The sequence below is a fragment of the Paroedura picta genome, chromosome 9 (assembly GCF_049243985.1).
Source record: "Paroedura picta isolate Pp20150507F chromosome 9, Ppicta_v3.0, whole genome shotgun sequence".
Classification (NCBI taxonomy): domain Eukaryota; kingdom Metazoa; phylum Chordata; class Lepidosauria; order Squamata; family Gekkonidae; genus Paroedura; species Paroedura picta.
Genome location: NC_135377.1, coordinates 84,744,648 through 84,762,096, shown reverse-complemented (window position 1 = coordinate 84,762,096; position 17,449 = coordinate 84,744,648). Strand labels below are relative to the sequence as shown.

Genomic DNA, 17,449 nt, shown 5'->3' with positions numbered 1-17,449 from the left:
TGCTCTCTTCCGCACCTGCACCATTCTGTCCGTATCCTTTTAGAAGGGAAGTGCACGCAGGACTTGTTGCTAGTGGTGGCATAACCCCTCGTCGGACTGGTACTCTGTGCCCAACTACCTATGGTGTCCACACTCAATCAAGGCTTAGGCGAGCCAGACCCCTTGCCTGGCCAGCCCACCATCTCATATGCTTCAGTCTGACATAGCAACTGGTGTAGCCTGGGCATCTGCAGTAAAGATTGATCGATACTCTGCTTGACAGGGTAACTTTGCTTCCCTTTTCAGTGGTCAACAGTCATTTTACCTAATTGCTTCCTGACTTAGCTTCATGTATTCTACTCATGACTCACCCTTGCCTCTCTGTCAAAGGGCGATCTCCCCCATTTAGATAGCCTCTAGGAGCCCTTGGAAGATTCCCATGGTGCTCAAATGCCCCCCTTTCTCCTAGGAATTACTGCCCCTTCTGAGTCATCAGCTTGCCCATCTAGAGCCATGATCCTTTTGTCTTGGTTCCGGGCCAGCCCATTCTATGCATGTGCTGCTTCCAGTACATACTACCCCTCAACAGGGTATAATAATCCCCTTGTTGACAAGCCAAATTACCACGCTAGACTCCTTGGATCCATCCAAGTCAGCAGGGTCGCATCTCTGGTTGTTTATGTCATCCTGTCTCTATTTCCACCTCTTCGCTTCAAGCCTAGATTGGTAAATATACTTCCCACTGACCCATTTCCCTGACCTTCTGCATTCCTCTGTTCTATGTTAGTCTAAAGCCCATTTTATTTGCTCTTTGTTTATCATAAAGGTAAAGGTAAAGGTATCCCCTGTGCAAGCACCGAGTCATGTCTGACCCTTGGGGTGACGCCCTCTAGCGTTTTCTTGGCAGACTCAATACGGGGTGGTTTGCCAGTGCCTTCCCCAGTCATTACCGTTTACCCCCCAGCAAGCTGGGTACTCATTTTACCGACCTCGGAAGGATGGAAGGCTGAGTCAACCTTGAGCCGGCTGCTGGGATTGAACTCCCAGCCTTATGGGCAAAGCTGTCAGGCGGCTGCCTTACCACTCTGCGCCACAAGAGGCTCAATTGTTTATCATAAAGCTTGATTATTATTTCATTTGATACATGTTGCCTGCTTGGGATCTTAAGGGGACAATTACCTCATATAACATAGGCAATCAGATTCTCCACTTGTTACCCATCTCTCACTGGCTATTCCCCACACACATATCTCCTGACATGTATTTGGTAACAATCTCCATGCAATGTGCATGACTGAACAGAATCTGCAGAGTATCCTGCTGGGGATATTGGAAGAGGTGTGCATTTAGCTTAGTTAGCTTAGGAACGTCCTGATATTCTTCAAATAGTCTCTTCCTGTATCCTGATTGGTTCCACTGGAGACTTCCTGCTCCACTGAGCACACTTCCTTCCTGCTTGCAAACAGAACAGAAGAATGACTGGACATAATAGTTAGGTCTGTCTCTCCTCTCCTTTTCAATCCAAAGTTTGTTTCTCTTCTTAATAAACCTGTTTTAGTCATTTAAGCAGCTTGGTGCTCCTTTTTTGCAGAATTATTTATGTGAGGTAACTTGAGAACAAACACTCCAGTGCAGCCGGGAGGAGGTGGATTTCAGCCAATGCATTTAGGAATTGGTTAGCTGTTGGCCATCTGCTGATTTCAGCATACAGCCTCATGGAAAGGAAGCTCGGCCACCGATAATGGAACCAGAGGTGTGCACAGTGATAGAAATTGACTGTTCTGTCAAAACACAGGGTAAACGCAAATAAACAAGTACTCCGAAACTGCAGGAATTAAAGCTAGGTTCTAAGGCAAAAGATGAAAGCACAACTGTGCCAAAGGAAATGGGATTCCCATGGCTGCACTGTTGCCCCAAGACAGCACGATGCACAGGTGTATATTTAGAAGCGAGTGCGGATGTCAGATGGTAGGGACCCTGAGGCTCCTTAGCGACCCACCAGATTATTAAAAGGAAGGCAACAGCTGCTTATAATAAAACCAAAAGAAGATGGTGTTGATTTAAACCCCAGAGAGCTGGATGGGTCTCAAAGGGACAACTCTGGGGGTGGGAGACATCCTGTGCCTGAGGGACTGTTACCATTCCCATCAAGTGAGTATATTCTGATAATATCTTCAAAGAAACGGTCTTGCTGTAAAGAGCTGAGTTGCTGTTTCCAAATGGAAATGGCAGAAGAACTCGTTTCCATTCAGGTGAATGTTTTGGAAGGTCAAGAGGAAGTTGGTGAACAACTCAGAGGACATGTTAGTCTGTCTGTAGCTGTAGGGGATAGCAAGAGTCCAGCAGCACGTAAGGACTAAGACATTTGTGTCACCGCTCAGTTCTTCAGATACAGCTAGAAAGTAAGACCATCTGCCCTACATATTGGAAAGGGGCATGATTTCACATGGTGAGTGATGTTAGAAAGCAAATGACAACTGCAGATGAATGACAATAGAAGGTGTGGTTGGATTACGTATAATATGCAGTGGGGTAGTAGGCATGGAGAAATCAGCGTTGTCAATGAAATAGGAAACCTAGATCTTGATTCAGTCCAGGAGAATCTATTGTATTGAGCTTCACTACCAGCTGCAATTCAGCAGACTCTCTTTAGAATCTCCCTCTGAAAATCCTTCATAAGAGAATAGCTACTCTTCAGTCAGAAATGTTAGCCAAGGCTTGGTGTGCTGAGCACAGGCTGAAGTTTGACAGGTCTTTGCACTACTATTGAAGGATAAACATGGGCAGCCCCCAAGGGGGAGTGAGCTCAAAGGATGAAATTGAGAGGAGTCATTAATACTTTCCTAAAAGGGGGGTGGGGGACTATGTATGCGTCCCTGAAAAAGAGAGGGATATGCACAATAGAATGTTCAATGTATCCATGATATTGTTCTGTTCATGACAATGGCTGGTTCTGCAATCACTTTTTTTTTCCTGTTGTTGATTCTGCTGAATCCAGATCAATCTGAACCCGGATCTTCCATCTTTTTTTCACCCAAATTGAAACAGATGTTGCATTCTACACTTAATTGTGTGGCTGCTCTCTCCTTCCAGTTTGATTGGGAAAACTCAGAAGGGGGAAGAGAGTGCTGGTCATAAAGCTCCAGCCAGCACTGAAGGAGCACAAAGCTGGAGAGGGGTTTATTCCCTGCCGTTTGTCTCCTGTACAGCCAAAGCAAGAGGGTAGGGGAGAGAAGTTGGATCATGAGGCTAATTTTTCTTTTCCTGAGCAAGTGGGGGGGGGGGATGAGTGGAGAAAAGACAATCCAAAAGGCAAATCTTGGCACACAGAAATGTGGGCTTGGAGAACAGTCACTTTAGAAATGAGGGCAAAAATAAGTCTAGCAAGGGAATGCCAATCAGGAACCAGGCAGTCTTTGAACTGATGCCCTGACCAATCAGCAACAGACTGTTTTACTAATTTAGTGTTGGAGGTTTGGGGGAGGGGGAAGGAGTTAACCTGGAAAAACACAGAGCATCTACACTTAATACTGGGGGTTTGGGCATGGTTTTCTCAAATGTAGCAAGTTAAATCCAGTCCTGGATATTGCGGGGGGAAAGATAGTGTCACCGTGGATCAATCATAGACATTACAGAGGGAAAATATAAAGTGCTAAATATCAGAAAGGAAATGGAATAAGGTGTAGATAATTTTTTTTTAACTTGGTATGACCAGGAATAAGAAGCCCAGTGCAGATCTGGCCAAGGTTTTCTGGCTCAAGGTCTTCTGCCACAACATGACCTGAATATAAATCAAGCCCATCCCAGAATTTTTATAGGGAGAAACTCAATATGGTTTAGGCTGCCAAGATCTAGATGGCATTAGGAGATGTCCCACTCTTACAATTAATCTCCAGATGGCTAAGATCAGTTCCCTAGATAAAAGGGGTGGTTTGGAGGGTGGGCTTTATGATATTATGTCCTACAGATGACCCTCCCCTCCACAAAGTCCACTGTTCCATTCAAGGCTACTCCACATGCTGTTTCCCAACACAGTTTTTGGAATGCATGCAGATCATAATAATCCAACTTTTGCATTCAGATAAGTGCCTGACACTTTAACTCTACCCAGGAGATGCCAGGGGCCCCAAAGGCAATTGCAAGGTAATAAACAAAGCAGAATGGACAAACCAATTATACTCACTAAAGTTTTACCCGGGTTTTCAGCTAAAGCAAATGAAACTGCTACCAACCAGAGCCCAAGACCCCTCCTGTCATCAAACTGCACCCACAAAAGAAGAACAAAAGCCACAGTGCAGCAAACCTGAATAAAATATTCACTGTTGAATGCCAAACTAGAGCAACAATCTCCATACCCTATATTACATTGTGTTAGGAGTTCTTACTGTTAATTGTTCTTACTGTTAAGAAAATTATATGTATTCCAATCAAAATGTTACAATGTACTACATTATGAAAGTTTCAATTTAAACCACCCTGAGCCACAAGGGAGGGTGTTGAATGAATGAATGAATGGGCTTAGGAAGGTGTAACTCTGCTTCAGATGGTTCAGTTGACCATGAATTCTGTCTCAGCCCAATGTAGCATATGGAGCAACTGTGGCAATAAAATGGGCTCACACAAATATAGACTTCTTTGAGCTCTGATGGGCAGGAAGCCTCAGGAGGCTTGGAAATCAAATCTCCACTCAGTCATGGAGCTCAAGGCATGACCTTGGGTTCATAACCTTTCCTCAGTATAATAGCATTTCCAGGTGTCAACTAGACATTTGTGGAGGATGGGAGATCAAGGGGATTGGGAGATGAAGCCTGGGGAGGACAGAGACTTCAGAGGGAACATTGGAAAAGAGTCCACCCTTCAAAGCATCCATGTTCTCCAGGTCTGAAGATGAACTGTAATTCCAGAGAATTACCAGGTCTCACCTGGAAGGTGGCATACCTACCACACAAACATTCTTACTGCAAGGATCACAGGTTTTGCCTGATCAGATTCCAGAAGCTAAAAAGGGTCAGCCCTGTTAAGAGCATTGAGGGGAGGCCACCAAAGAAGTCTAGAGTTGCTATATGGAGGCCAGCAGTGGCAAACCATCTGACAATGTCTCTTGCCTTGAACACCGCATGATGTGTCACCATAAAATGGCCATAGTTTGACACTCAGATTACCATGAGCCCCATAAAATCTTGGAGAGAGAAGGCAGCACGATCTAGCCCAGTCTTGTCCAATCTCAGAAGTTAAGCAGGGTTGATACTCGGAAGGGAGACCATCAGGAAAGACTCTGCAGAGGAAGAAGGTGGCTAAACACCTCTGCTTATCACTGGGGTCCCCATCAGCCAGCTGAAACTAGACAGCACTTTACCCACAGTGAGAGTTCAGTCCATTGCTCTCAATAACCTAACTTGGTTGAAGAAAATCTCTTTATTCAAGATACAACAATGCCGATATCTCTAAACCATTGCTAAGACTAAGCACCTAGGAACCATTGTCCCGCCTTAGCCTCCTGCTCCAAAGTCAAGGATAGGGATCACATTCCCACACTTCAATCAGCTTTGCATCCCTAAACCAGCTACAATTCACACCCAAGGTCATCAATTATCCAGGATGAAAAGGAGACAGAAACAGCAAATGGCAAAAGCTGGAATATATGACATTCACAAAAAATATAAAATATGGCATAGGATTTCATTCATTGCCTGAATCTTGGAAGAATCTTGGAAGATTCTTGGAATCTTGGAAGATAATTCCAATCAAAACACATGTGATGAAGTTTTCCGACCCCTGCTGAGACGCCAAGATCAGCAGCAAAGTATCCTGTGACACACTGTATGAAGCAGTGAAGGAAGTCCTTCAAGGGAGTCTGGCAAAGCCACGCGAGTACTTGGGAGTCTGTGGAATTGCAGATTAGTTTGAAAAACTGACCCGCAAAAGGACAAGCCATTTTCCAGAACTGTTTGCTCCATGGCCTACATTCTCAGTCTGTGTGCTAAGGGATCAGCAGCACTGTGATGAAGCCAGAGCAGTGGACATCCTTCACATGGACATAGAGGCTTCAAAGAAACTCATTAAGAACAATACGCTAGTGAAGACATTGGCCAAAAAGTATGATGCTTTCCTGGCTTCTGAGTCCCTGATGCAGCAGATTCCTTGAATCCTAGGCTTAGGACTGAACAAAACATGCAGCTTCCTTGGCCCCGCTCAGGGCAGCCGCCTCGGCCCCACCCCGGTATTCCCGGAGGCAGTCGGATAGGGCAGACCTGCCCGGCCGCCTGCTCCATCCGGCTGTCCTGGGCAGGCCGAGGCAGCTGTCCGGCTGTGCGCTCCACGATCCGGCTGCCTTGGGCGGGCCGGGGCAGCTTCCCGGCCGCCCGCTTCACGATCCGGCCACCCGCTCCACCTGGCTGCCCTGGGCGGGGCTGAGGCAGCTGCCGGCCCCATCCGGGCTGGTCCGCTGCGTGGCTCCTCCACCGCCACTGCCTCCGGCTCAGGGCTGGCTGCTTCGCTTCTCCCCGCACTGCCCTGCGCTACCGAGAAGGAGTCTTGCTGTCCCACCTGGCCCCACTGAGCAGGAGCCACCCCCCCCCCCCGCAGCTCCCCCTTGCCCCCAGTGCCCCACTATATTCCCCCCCCCCCCAATCTTGTCACCTTACGCCAATGCCCAGATGGAAACTCTGCCTCGTGTACCCCTCTGGACAACATGTAGCATTATCTGGCCAGGATCACGCTTTCCTGAGTCTGCTGTGAGGGTAGCCCCCATCTGGCTTCCACAGTGCACCCTGGGCTGCCTTGCAAGTGCCCCCAAACCTCACCCACCTCTCTGGGTATCCGCTGTGAGGAGAGGAAAGAGAAGGCGACTGCAAGCCGCCCCGAGACTCCTTCGGGGAGAGAAAAGTGGCATATAAGAACCAACCCTTCTTCTTCTTCTGTAATCTCAGGGATCTCTCAGCCTCACCTCCCTCACAGGGGGTCTGTTGTAGGAAGAGGAAGGGGAGGTACATGCAAGCTGCCTCAAGACTCCTTCGGGTAGAGAAAAGCAGCATATAAGAACCCATTCTTCTTCTTCTTCTTCAGTAACATCAGGTTTCCCTCAGCCTCCCCCCCCCTCATGGGGAGGAGAGTAAAGAGAAGGCGACTGCAAGCCGCCATGAGACTCCCTCGGGCAGAGAAAAGCGGCATATAAAACCAACTCATTTTCTTCCACATTAGCATGAAACCCACTAGGGGGAGGGAGGTGCTGGACACTTGCCAATTCCAAAACTGAGATAGGAGAGGCACAACCCACCTCGCCTAGTCCCAAATGGCTCCGGACCCATCCTGCAAGTGCTGATGCAGGGACCCGTGCAACGTTGACTCACTGCTTGCCCCTCCCACTGCTGCTAACCAACTCCGTGCCAACTGGATCCTTCGCCCAACCATCAGGGCCTGGGATATGCGGGACTCCCTGCCTTCTGCTCCTGTCCTGAAATAGCTCTTCTTACTCTGTAATTCTCCCCTGTCCATCGGACTGGAGCCTACTTAGCCCTTCCCAGAGCCAGAGGAGACTGGAAACCCTCAGCACCCCCCCCCCATGTGGCATAACCTGGCACCACGCGGGTGTTTTCCCTCCCCTAACTCCAGTTTGGAGGTAGGGGGGTGGTGGCTTGACCCGGCAGGGCAATCCAAGACCCTTAATTTTCGATCACTGGTGCACAGCGTGGGGCTCAAGCTGCGGCAAGCTTTGTTCCAAGGAATCCAGCCGGCTCACAGTGGTCCCCTCCCTCCGCTCCGCAAACCATCTGTCTGCCCACTGCAGGTCCCAGGGCCAGAGGACTAGGTGAGCCACTCCGCAGTTTCGGTGCCCAAAAGGCAGCCTCACCGCTCACTTCTCAGTCTCGTCGCTCGCCCTGCAAAGTCCCACGGCCCTCTCAACTCGCCCCACGTCTTCTGCCGCCGTGAGCAGCCAAGCTGTTCTCGTGGCGTTCTGGCAAGTGACGCTGGGCTCCTGGCACGTGGCGACTTTTAAGGCGCTAAGCCCACGCCTCCTCACCCCATGTCCCTGCCAGCGCCACGCCCTTCCTGGGCAACTCTGGCCTCCCTCCAGCACAGCGTCCTCTTTCCCACCGGCTCCTCTGCTTCCTCGAAGGCGCCTGCAGATTAGTCTTCGCTGCTGTTTAGCAACACATTACACCCGGCCAAGGTATTGTTCTACTTGATGAGATTACTCCACACCTCCCACTCTAGTGACCTCACAGTTCAAACTCACCTATCAGATACTCATAATATCAGAGACCAATCATCAATCATGGACCTCTTAGTGGGCAGTCACTGGGGCTGGTCCGGGAATTCCAATATCAAGCCTTGCGCACACTCCAAGTATGTGTGTGTGTGTTGTCCCTCCACACCCGGCATCCTGTCCATCCCCAGATGTCGTCAACCCTGTGTCTTGGATGCTTGGATCCAAGAAAAGTGCAGTATCCTGAACTTGTCCCACTGCAGAATTTAGCATAACTTGTCCCCCTGTAGAACTTAGTGTATGTATGTTTTTGTTTATGTGTGTGTTTGGAGTGTACCCCATTATTTTCCCCAAATAAATCCCCTGACTGTAAGCTTAATTGTCTTCTTCATTTAAGAAGGGTTTCTTCCAAGGAAAGGACCCTGTAAAAATTTATAGTAACGATCCATGCCCCTTGCTACATTTATGATTCACCAGCAATCTGGGTAACACGGGAGGTGGTGGGTTCTCCATCTTTGGAAATTTTTAAACAGAGGTTGGATATCCACCTGACAGAGAGGCTGATTCTGTGAAAGCTCAAGGGGGTGGCAGGTTACAGTGGATGAGCGATAGGGTTCTGAGTGTCCAGCATAGTGCAGGGGGTGGGACTAGATGATCCATGAGGTCCTTTCCAACTCTATGATTCTATGATTGTACCCTGCAAGGCTGTTGTGTGGATGCTTACCCTGCAGTGACCCCTGTGAAAGTGTCGTTAGCCCCCCAAAGTGGTCCCGACCCCCAGGTTGAGAACCACTGCTGGAAGGAGCTCCATGGGGCTCTTCCTAGTGGCTGACATGGGTGTGCCGTGTTGGTGTGCCAGGGACTGCATGAACTGCTGCTGCCAATCTCCCTGTGACAGCCAAAATAATGTATTTATTGTGGTGCAGGCCATCTGTTCCCCTTGTACACACCTCATTCCTACATGTTATTTAGAGTTCATATTAGTATTCCTTGATTTGGACAGAATAATGGATTTTCTACCCTCTTCTAGATTTGCGTTGCTCTCCTTAACCCAAAGGAGCAGTAATTTGGTAATTGATATTCAGAGGTTAATGGACATATGGTCTTTACAATAGCAGTAACACCTTAGGCCAGACTGCATATGAGACCGGTGCAGCTATGGTACACTGCTTGCACCTTTCAGCCAGTGGCGATTGGTCCAAGTTTGAAACCAGACATTGACATTATAGAAGGAATGCTTTTCTTTCCTGTTCATTCTGAAAGGAAAACGTGTGAAGATTACTTCAGACAACATAGCTTCAGGATGTCACACAAGGAAACAGGGAGGCACAAGGTCCACCACGTTGTGTCAGGAAGCTACCAGAATTGGGAAGCGGGCTATTACTAATGGGGCTCAATTATCCGCAATTCACATTGCAGGAAAACCAAAGACCAATCCAGATTGCATAGCAATAATGCCCTTTTGAACTCCAAAAACTTGGTTCCCATCTCTTTTTTGCTTTGCTCGAGGAAGGTACATTCCGCTCTCCAGCAAGAGGACCTCCTCCATGGGGAGGGTCACCTGTCGCCCAACCCCATCTCCTCCACCTCATAGCCTGGCAAATAGGCCACTAGATGCAGATAGGGTCGGTCCGATTTTGGAGGCTGCAAGGCGTCCTGCTACAAGACCCTCGTATGCTGCAAACTGGCAAATGTTGGTGGAGTGGTCAGGAACATCTGGCGTCACTCTGGAATCCTGCTCACTTCATTAGATGTTCACTCAACTGCCTTCTTTGTCTTTTCCAGAGGTGTGTAGAAGGCCAAGGCTACATCATCACAAACCACTTCCAAAGGGTTCCCACAGTTTACGAATTTGACAGGATTAACTGTGTGACGGTGCACTGTGCTAGGTTCAACTGGTTTCCCAATCCTCCAGAGGTCACATCAGTCCTGAGCCCTATGACAGGAATGCTCAAGTTTGGGTTGATGGCCAAAGACCAAATCTGGCTTAGGACATGAAAGAAGAAGTGCTGAAAACCCATCCCTAGGAGAGAAGGGAGGCTGCTTGGTTCCCCTGGGGCCATCTGCCATGGAAAAGGGCTCTTTAAGACGCCACGCATGGGACAGAAACCGGACTGGGCTAAGGATGGGTGACTTGGCCACTGCCCCACCCCCAGCACTTCCCATGTTGCCCACTCCCGTCCCCACCATCCACTCTCCCCGCTGAAAGTACTTACCTCCTCCCGCCTACCACCTTCTCCTCCCCGGAAGCGGAGCTCCCTGACGCGGCTGGAGGGGGCCGCTCTTCCCCCGCAGGCCCTGGTGTCATCACACCAGGCAGATGTTCTTTGCTGGGGGAAGAGCGGAGGTCTTGCCTTCCCTCCTTGGTCTTCCTGGGTGCCTCTGGAAATTAAAAACAGGAACAGGGTCACTGGGGGAAAATGAGCCTCCCAAGCTCTCCCAGGGGCTCTTCTCTTGGGCACAGTCAGAATCCCCGAGCGGCCTCAACCCTCTGCCTTTTGGGTGCAGAAATCTCAGCAGTCCCTATGGGGCCTTGTCAGAGTCCCTTCCTATTGCTAAGCCCCCGTGGAGCAGCAGGACCTTGGCAGGAAACCGGACGGGGCATAGCAAACTCCTTGCTGGAGTAGTTGCAACAAAATGTAGCACCTCCCCATCCCCTCCCGAGGAAGCCCGAACGTCCTTATGTCTTCCAGATGCTAAGGCAAAACCTCTGGGTTCCCTTTCCGTCCGTTGTTCTTGGTCCGGCCTTCTGGGACTGCTGAACCCCTGAATGGAAGAATGAGTGACTTGTCCACTGCCCCACCCCCAGCCCTTCCCATGTTGCCCACACCTCTCCCCACCACCCACTCTCCCAGCTGAAAGAACTTACCTCTGCCTGCCTACCACCTTCTCCTCCCCGGAAGCGGAGCTCCCTGACGCGGCTGGAGGGGGCCGCTCTTCCCCCGCAGGCCCTGGTGGCGAGCCACCAGGGCGGTGTTGTCCAATGGGGGGAAGAGGGCAGGTCTTCCATGGGGTGTGGCTGCTGCTGGGGGGGAGGCGGGGGGCCCTGGCTCACGGATGGAAGGCGGGTAGCAGACCGGCTTTGAGCCAGGGCCCGCCTTCCCCGTCCCCGCCAGCTTCACGCAGCTCACACCCCAAACCTCCAGCCGTGCAGGGCTGCTCTTACTGGCCGCCTCTGGAAAATAAAAAGAACAGCAAAATGAGCGGGGTCACGGGAGAAAATTAGCCCCCCAAGCTCTTCCAAGGGCTCTTCCCTTGGGCACAGTCAAGCAACTCAAGTGGCCCCAACCCTCTGCCTTTTGCAATGCAGAAATCTCAGCAGTCCATACAGGTCCTTGTTACATCCCGTTCTTGGTGCTAAGCCCCTGTGGGGCAGCGGGAGGACCTCAGGCTGAGTTAGGGCCTCAGAGGGAGTGTGTGGCTTTTGCCAGCTCCGTACCCCAGATGTCCTTTCATTTGGGGCATACCCCTTCCCTGGTGTCCTGCTCATGAGGGAGGTGGAAAGAGAACCCTTTGGGGTTTCCTGGGCACACCCTGTTCTCCTCCAGGGGAAGTTCTGGCTGCTTTCCTAGGGCCTGGCCAGGTGGGCTCTTGAGAGGTCATCTCTACAGGGAGACCATGTGGGTCTTTGGCTGCTGGTGTCCATTGGCTCTAAGCCTGTCAGGCTAAGCCTGTCTGCTCTTTCAGTCCTCAGCCGGTGCTGTGGGACTCACATTTTTGTTTCCTCACAAGAGAGAAAACTTCAAACCCACAGGGCTCCCTCGGCCCTTGAACAGCTGGAACAGAGAGCTGTGATTTCTATGGCACAGCACGGGGTTCGCAAAAATAAGTCATGTCAGACCAACCTTATTTCCATTTTTGAAGAAGAAGAAGAAGAAGAAGAAGAGTTGGTTCTTATATGCCGCTTTTCCCTACCCGAAGGAGGCTCAAAGCGGCTTACAGTCGCCTTCCCATTCCTCTCCCCACAACAGACACCCTGTGAGGTGGGTGAGGCTGAGAGAGCCCTGATATCACTGCCCGGTCAGAACAGTTTTATCAGTGCCATGGCGAGCCCAAGGTCATCCAGCTGGTTGCATGTGGGGGAGTGCAGAATCGAACCTGGCATGCCAGATTAGAAGTCCGCACTCCTAACCACTACAGAAAACTGGCTCTCAAGTAACTACCTTGCTGGATCAGGAGGATGCTGTAGACATATTTATCTGTTTTTCAGTAAAGCTTTTGATAAGGTTCCACCTGATACACTTATTGACAAGCTGGTATGGATCCTAATTCTGTCAGGTGGATCAGTAACTGGTTAACAGATTGGACCCAAAGGGAACATGTTCAGCATCCTCTTGGAGAAGAGTGACAAGTGGAGTTCCCCAGGGATCAGTCCTCGGGCCTGTGTTGTTCAACGTATTTATACATGATTTGGATGAGGGCTTAGAGAGGATACTTACTAAGTTTACAGATGATACTAAACTGGGAGGGGTAACAAATAGAACAGAAAATAGAATCAGAATACAGGATGATCTTGATAGGCTTGAGAAGTGGTCTAAGTTCTGCATTGAGGTAAGAAAAACCATCTACGCCAATATAGGATGGGGGAGGTGATGGTACTGCTTTACTCTGCTCTGGTTCAGCCTCACTTGGAGGCAACAAAGATGGTGAGGGGTTTGGAGACCAAGACAAATGAGGAAAAGTTGGGGAGCTTGGTCTGTTTAGCCTGGAGCGGAGATGACTGAGAGGGGATCTGATAACCATCTTCAAGTATTTAAAAGGCTGCCATATAAAGGATAGAGCAGAGTTCTTCTCTCTTGCCCCAGAGCAATGTACTGGAACCAAAGCGATAACATTAATTCTAAAGAAATTCCATCTAAACATCCAGAAGAAGTTCCTGACAGAGCAGTTTCTCAGTGGAATAGGCTTCCTCGGGTTCTCCATCTTTGGAAATTTTTAAACAGAGGCTGGATAGCCATCTGATAGCGAGGCTGATTCTTTGAAGATTCAAGGGGGTGGCAGGTTACAGTAGATGAGCGATAGGGATGTGAGTGTCCTGCATAGTGCAGGGGGGTTGATTAGATGTCCCATGAGGTCCCTTCCAACTCTCTGATTCTAATTCTATGATTCTTTAATTCAGAAATCTTCAACCTGGACTCACCATTTGCTTGTAGGATGTGCATTGTTGATACTCCAGGCTACTGGTGCAAGTGCCCCCACCAGTGTTGGGAGGCAGGATATCCCACTAGACGGATTGTGATGCAAGGCTGGTTCTGGCCATCCCCATGGCAACGCTGCAGCCAATCAAACAGAGGCAGGTAGGAGCCTTGGAGAGGCCTGTGCTGAGGACAGGAGAGGTCCTCAGGGCAGGCAGAAGGAGTGACCAACCAGGAGCTGTTGGCCTGAGATAGAAGAGGGGTAGGGGGGGAGAAGAACTTAGGGGTGAGTTAGGGGAATTTGGCAGGGATTCGTTCCCTCTGCCGGGAAACACTTCTCGGTTGCCAGACTCCGTGGGCAGCTTGGAGAATTAGAATTCCAACTGCTCTCAGGCTCAGAGAGCATAATGGGCCCATTCACTCCCCAGTGCATGGGGTTCCTGGCGTATCTACGGAAGCTGGAAACTCTTACCGTTGTTGTTGAAGATTGGGGGCAGGCAGCCAGTTGATGCTTCCGGGGGAGTAGAGATGCCATTTATCGGTATCTTCTTTCCTTTTACAAGGAATTGGATATTTTCTGGAAAAAGAGTGGAATTGGAGGTTTCTAATGATGCAAGATCACACAGCGGCTAGGGGGAGACCTCCCTCTCGAAGTCCACCTTCTTCCTCAGCTAGAGACTCCCCTTGTTCCTTCCAGGCCCTCAACCTCCCCTGCAGCTGCCGACCAAGGAGCTGGCTTATTGTCCAAGGAGGCTCATCAGAGGAGTCTCCCAACGGAGGCCTGGAAGTTGGCTGTGATGTAAGGCAGAGGAGGAGGAGGAGGAGGAGGAAGAGGAGGATAATGCATTCTCTGCTGCCAGAAAGCAGACTACTGGAGCTGAGACCTTTGTCCCAGGCGACCCTCTCGTCTTCAGAGGACCGCTCCAAAACATGTTGCTCATTTGGAGGATATTCCTGAAAGTATCCAGGAGGAATTCTAATCCGAAAAGACCTGCAGGAAATTCTGACCCGAAAGATTAGTGGAGACCTGAGGGAGAAATGGGTGGGGCTAACTGCCCAAACTCCCTCCATTTCTTGGCTCTCCAGAAGAAAAACAGGTCTTCAGAATTGGGGGCAGGCGGCCAGGTGCTCCGTCCGGGGGGGTATTCACTCCATATATGTAACATCTTCTTCCTTCGAGAAGGAACTGTATATTTTCTGGAAAAAGAGTGGAGTTGGATGAGAACTGAGCTTGCTAATGATCCCACACCGGCTAGAGCGAGACCTCCCTCTTGGAGTCCACCTTCTTCCTCCACTAGAGAGTTCCCTTCTTCCTTCCAGTCCCTCAACCTCCCCTGCAACTGCCGGCCAAGGAGCTTGCTTATTGTCCAAGGAGGAGGAGGAGGAGGAGGAAGAGGAGGAAGAAGAGGATAATGCACCCTCTCCTGCCAGAAAGCAGACTACAGGAGCTGAGGCTTTTGTCTCAGCTGACCCTCTCATCTTCAGAGGACCACTCCAAGTCATGTTGCTCACATGGAGGAAACTCCTGACAGCATCCAGGAGGAAGTTGTGGGGGGTGACAGGAATTCTAACCCGAAATGACCTGCGGGAAATTCTGACCCCAAAGAGCAGTTCTCAGACCTCCGTAGCCAAGAGGTTAGTGGAAACCTGAGGGAGAAATGGGCGGGGCTAACTCCAAAAACTCCCTCCATCTCTTGGCTCTCCAGAAGAAAGACAGGCTACTCTCAAGGCCTTCGGATGGGTGGCCTTGAGCTACAGCTGGAAACCCTCCCTTGTCAGCCTTCCTCCCCGGTTGAGCTGCTCCTTCCTCCAGGCCTCAGTCAGAGGAGAAACCAGCCCCTCAACATCTGGCCTCTCCAGGAACGGAGTGTGCCCGTGGCCAGAGTACACAACACAAGGCTGCCTGTCCCCTGAACGGCTTACTCAGAAGGAGAGACATCTTCCCAGACCTGACCTCCACAGACCCCGGGATCTCCATAGCCTGGATTCACAGACACACATGAAGAGAGATCAAAGTGCTGAAAATTTGCAGCCCACTCGCCCTGCAAGGTCATCGTGCCAGAAAAGAATCCCCCGATGGGTACTACCCAAGGACACTTTGCAGAGCCCCCCAGACTGCTCATGTTAATTGAGTGAAGAGTATGCAGGACTGAGCTGTGGAAACTGATGTCCCAGGCTGCTTCATAGAACCTCCAGGGCCAAAGGTTAACGAGACCAGGCAAGCAAGGTCGGGGGGTGTGCATGTCCCGGTGGCAGCCCCCACCCTCAGCCAGTAGCGCTGTCATCAAGGGGACAAAGATTCTGGCTGTACTGGCATAGGCACCAGGCCAGAAAATCCTGCCGCAGCAAACTTACTTGTCCACCCTAGACGAGGGTATGGAGAGCCCACTACTGTTCGTCGTGGTCTGGGAACATTGGCACCATGCATGCCCAGTCCAGGTGCAGGCCTAAGGCATGGGGAAAGAAAACCCCACCCCCCGCCGTGTTCCCCACAAGCTCCAAAAGGGTTTTTTGCCAACCTGTTGTTCTCATAAACCAAAATAGAGTCACAATGAAATGCACAAAGAAATGAACAATGAAATGCACAATGAAATGCACAAAGAAATGCACAAAGAAATGCATTCCCCTCTCCAGAGAGCCAGTTTGGTGTAGTGGTTAGGAGTGCGGACTTCTAATCTGGCATGCCAGGTTCGATTCTGCACTCCTCCACATGCAACCAGCTGGGTGACCTTGGGCTCGCCACGGCACTGATAAAATTGTTCTGACCGGGCAGTGATATCAGGGCTGTCTCAGCCTCACCCACTCCACAGGGTGTTTGTTGTGGGGAGAGGAATGGGAAGGCGACTGTAAGCCGCTTTGAGCCTCCTTCGGGTAGGGAAAAGCGGCATATAAGAACCAACTCTTCTTCTTCTTCTTCTTCTTCTTCTTCTTCTTCTTCTTCTTCTTCTTCTTCTTCTTCTTCCAGCAAGAGGACCTCCTCCATGGGGAGGGTCACCTGTCCCCCAACCCCATCTCCTCCACCTCACAGCCTGGCAAATAGATGCAGATAGGGTCGGTCAGATTTTGGAGGCTGCAAGGCGTCCTGCTACAAGACGCTCGTATGCTGCAAACTGGCAAATGTTGGTGGTCAGTAACATCTGGCGTCTGTGTTCAGTTTTGGGCACCCCAGTTGAAGAGGGATGTTGACAAACGAACGTGTCCAGAGGAGGGCAACAAAGATGGTGAGGGGTTTGGAGACCAAGACATATGAAGAAAGGTTAGGGGAAAAGTTCCCCTCTCTTCTCACCCACAAGAACATGGTGGCCAAGGCTGATGAGATCAAGTTTTCAATGAAAGAAGTGCTATGTCTGGTGGTGGCTGTTGGTCATGTGAAGACGACTGAAGAAGAATTAGTGTCCAACATTCACCTGTCCATCAACCTCATGCTATCACTGCTGAAGAAAAATTGGCAAGATGCGTGGGCCTTGTACATCAAGAGCTCCATGGCAAAACCCCAACGCCTAGACTGGTGACAATATAATTGTTGTTCACTAGGTTATAAAACAACAACACATGTGATGAACAAAGGCAATATTGCTTTTATTGAGAGGTTCTAATTGCACGACATGATGCTAAGCTCTTTCTCCTTCAATGTAGAATCAAATGCTCCATAAAAGGTCTGTTCCTAACAGCTTGCCAGCACTTGGGGGGTGGGGGAATAAACAGACACACACACACACACACACACACACAGGAACTAATACAACAGGCAGGTACAAATTTAAGTGCTTCAACTTGAGAAGCCTGCCAAAGAAGGAGAAAAGGCTGCAAATTTCAGCCCAAACCTGATCAAAATCCCATAGAAATGCAACACAGCGCAGACTACACAGTACAGTGTATTTTGATCCTGCTGCAAAAACAGGGAGCAAAACTTGCTTTAAAAAACAAACAAACCTTGGCAATTGGTGTCATGCGTCGGCAACATGATACTTCAAAGCTGATTTTCTCATAATGGATGCGATGATAGAGAGCATTATGGACTACAAACATGTTATAAGAAGTGCCACTTCTGCGGGGAATTCTGGTACGCCAAGAAAACACAGATAATCGCCTTTATATACGAGGATAATAAGATGTAAAAATCCAAATG

General features: G+C 49.9%; 1 pseudogene; it reads left to right on the top strand.

Moving 5' to 3' along the window:
• Nucleotides 1-1,720: 1,720 nt before the first annotated feature.
• Nucleotides 1,721-16,990, top strand: LOC143844175 (large ribosomal subunit protein uL1 pseudogene; annotated as a pseudogene).
• The last annotated feature ends 459 nt before the right edge of the window (nucleotides 16,991-17,449 follow it).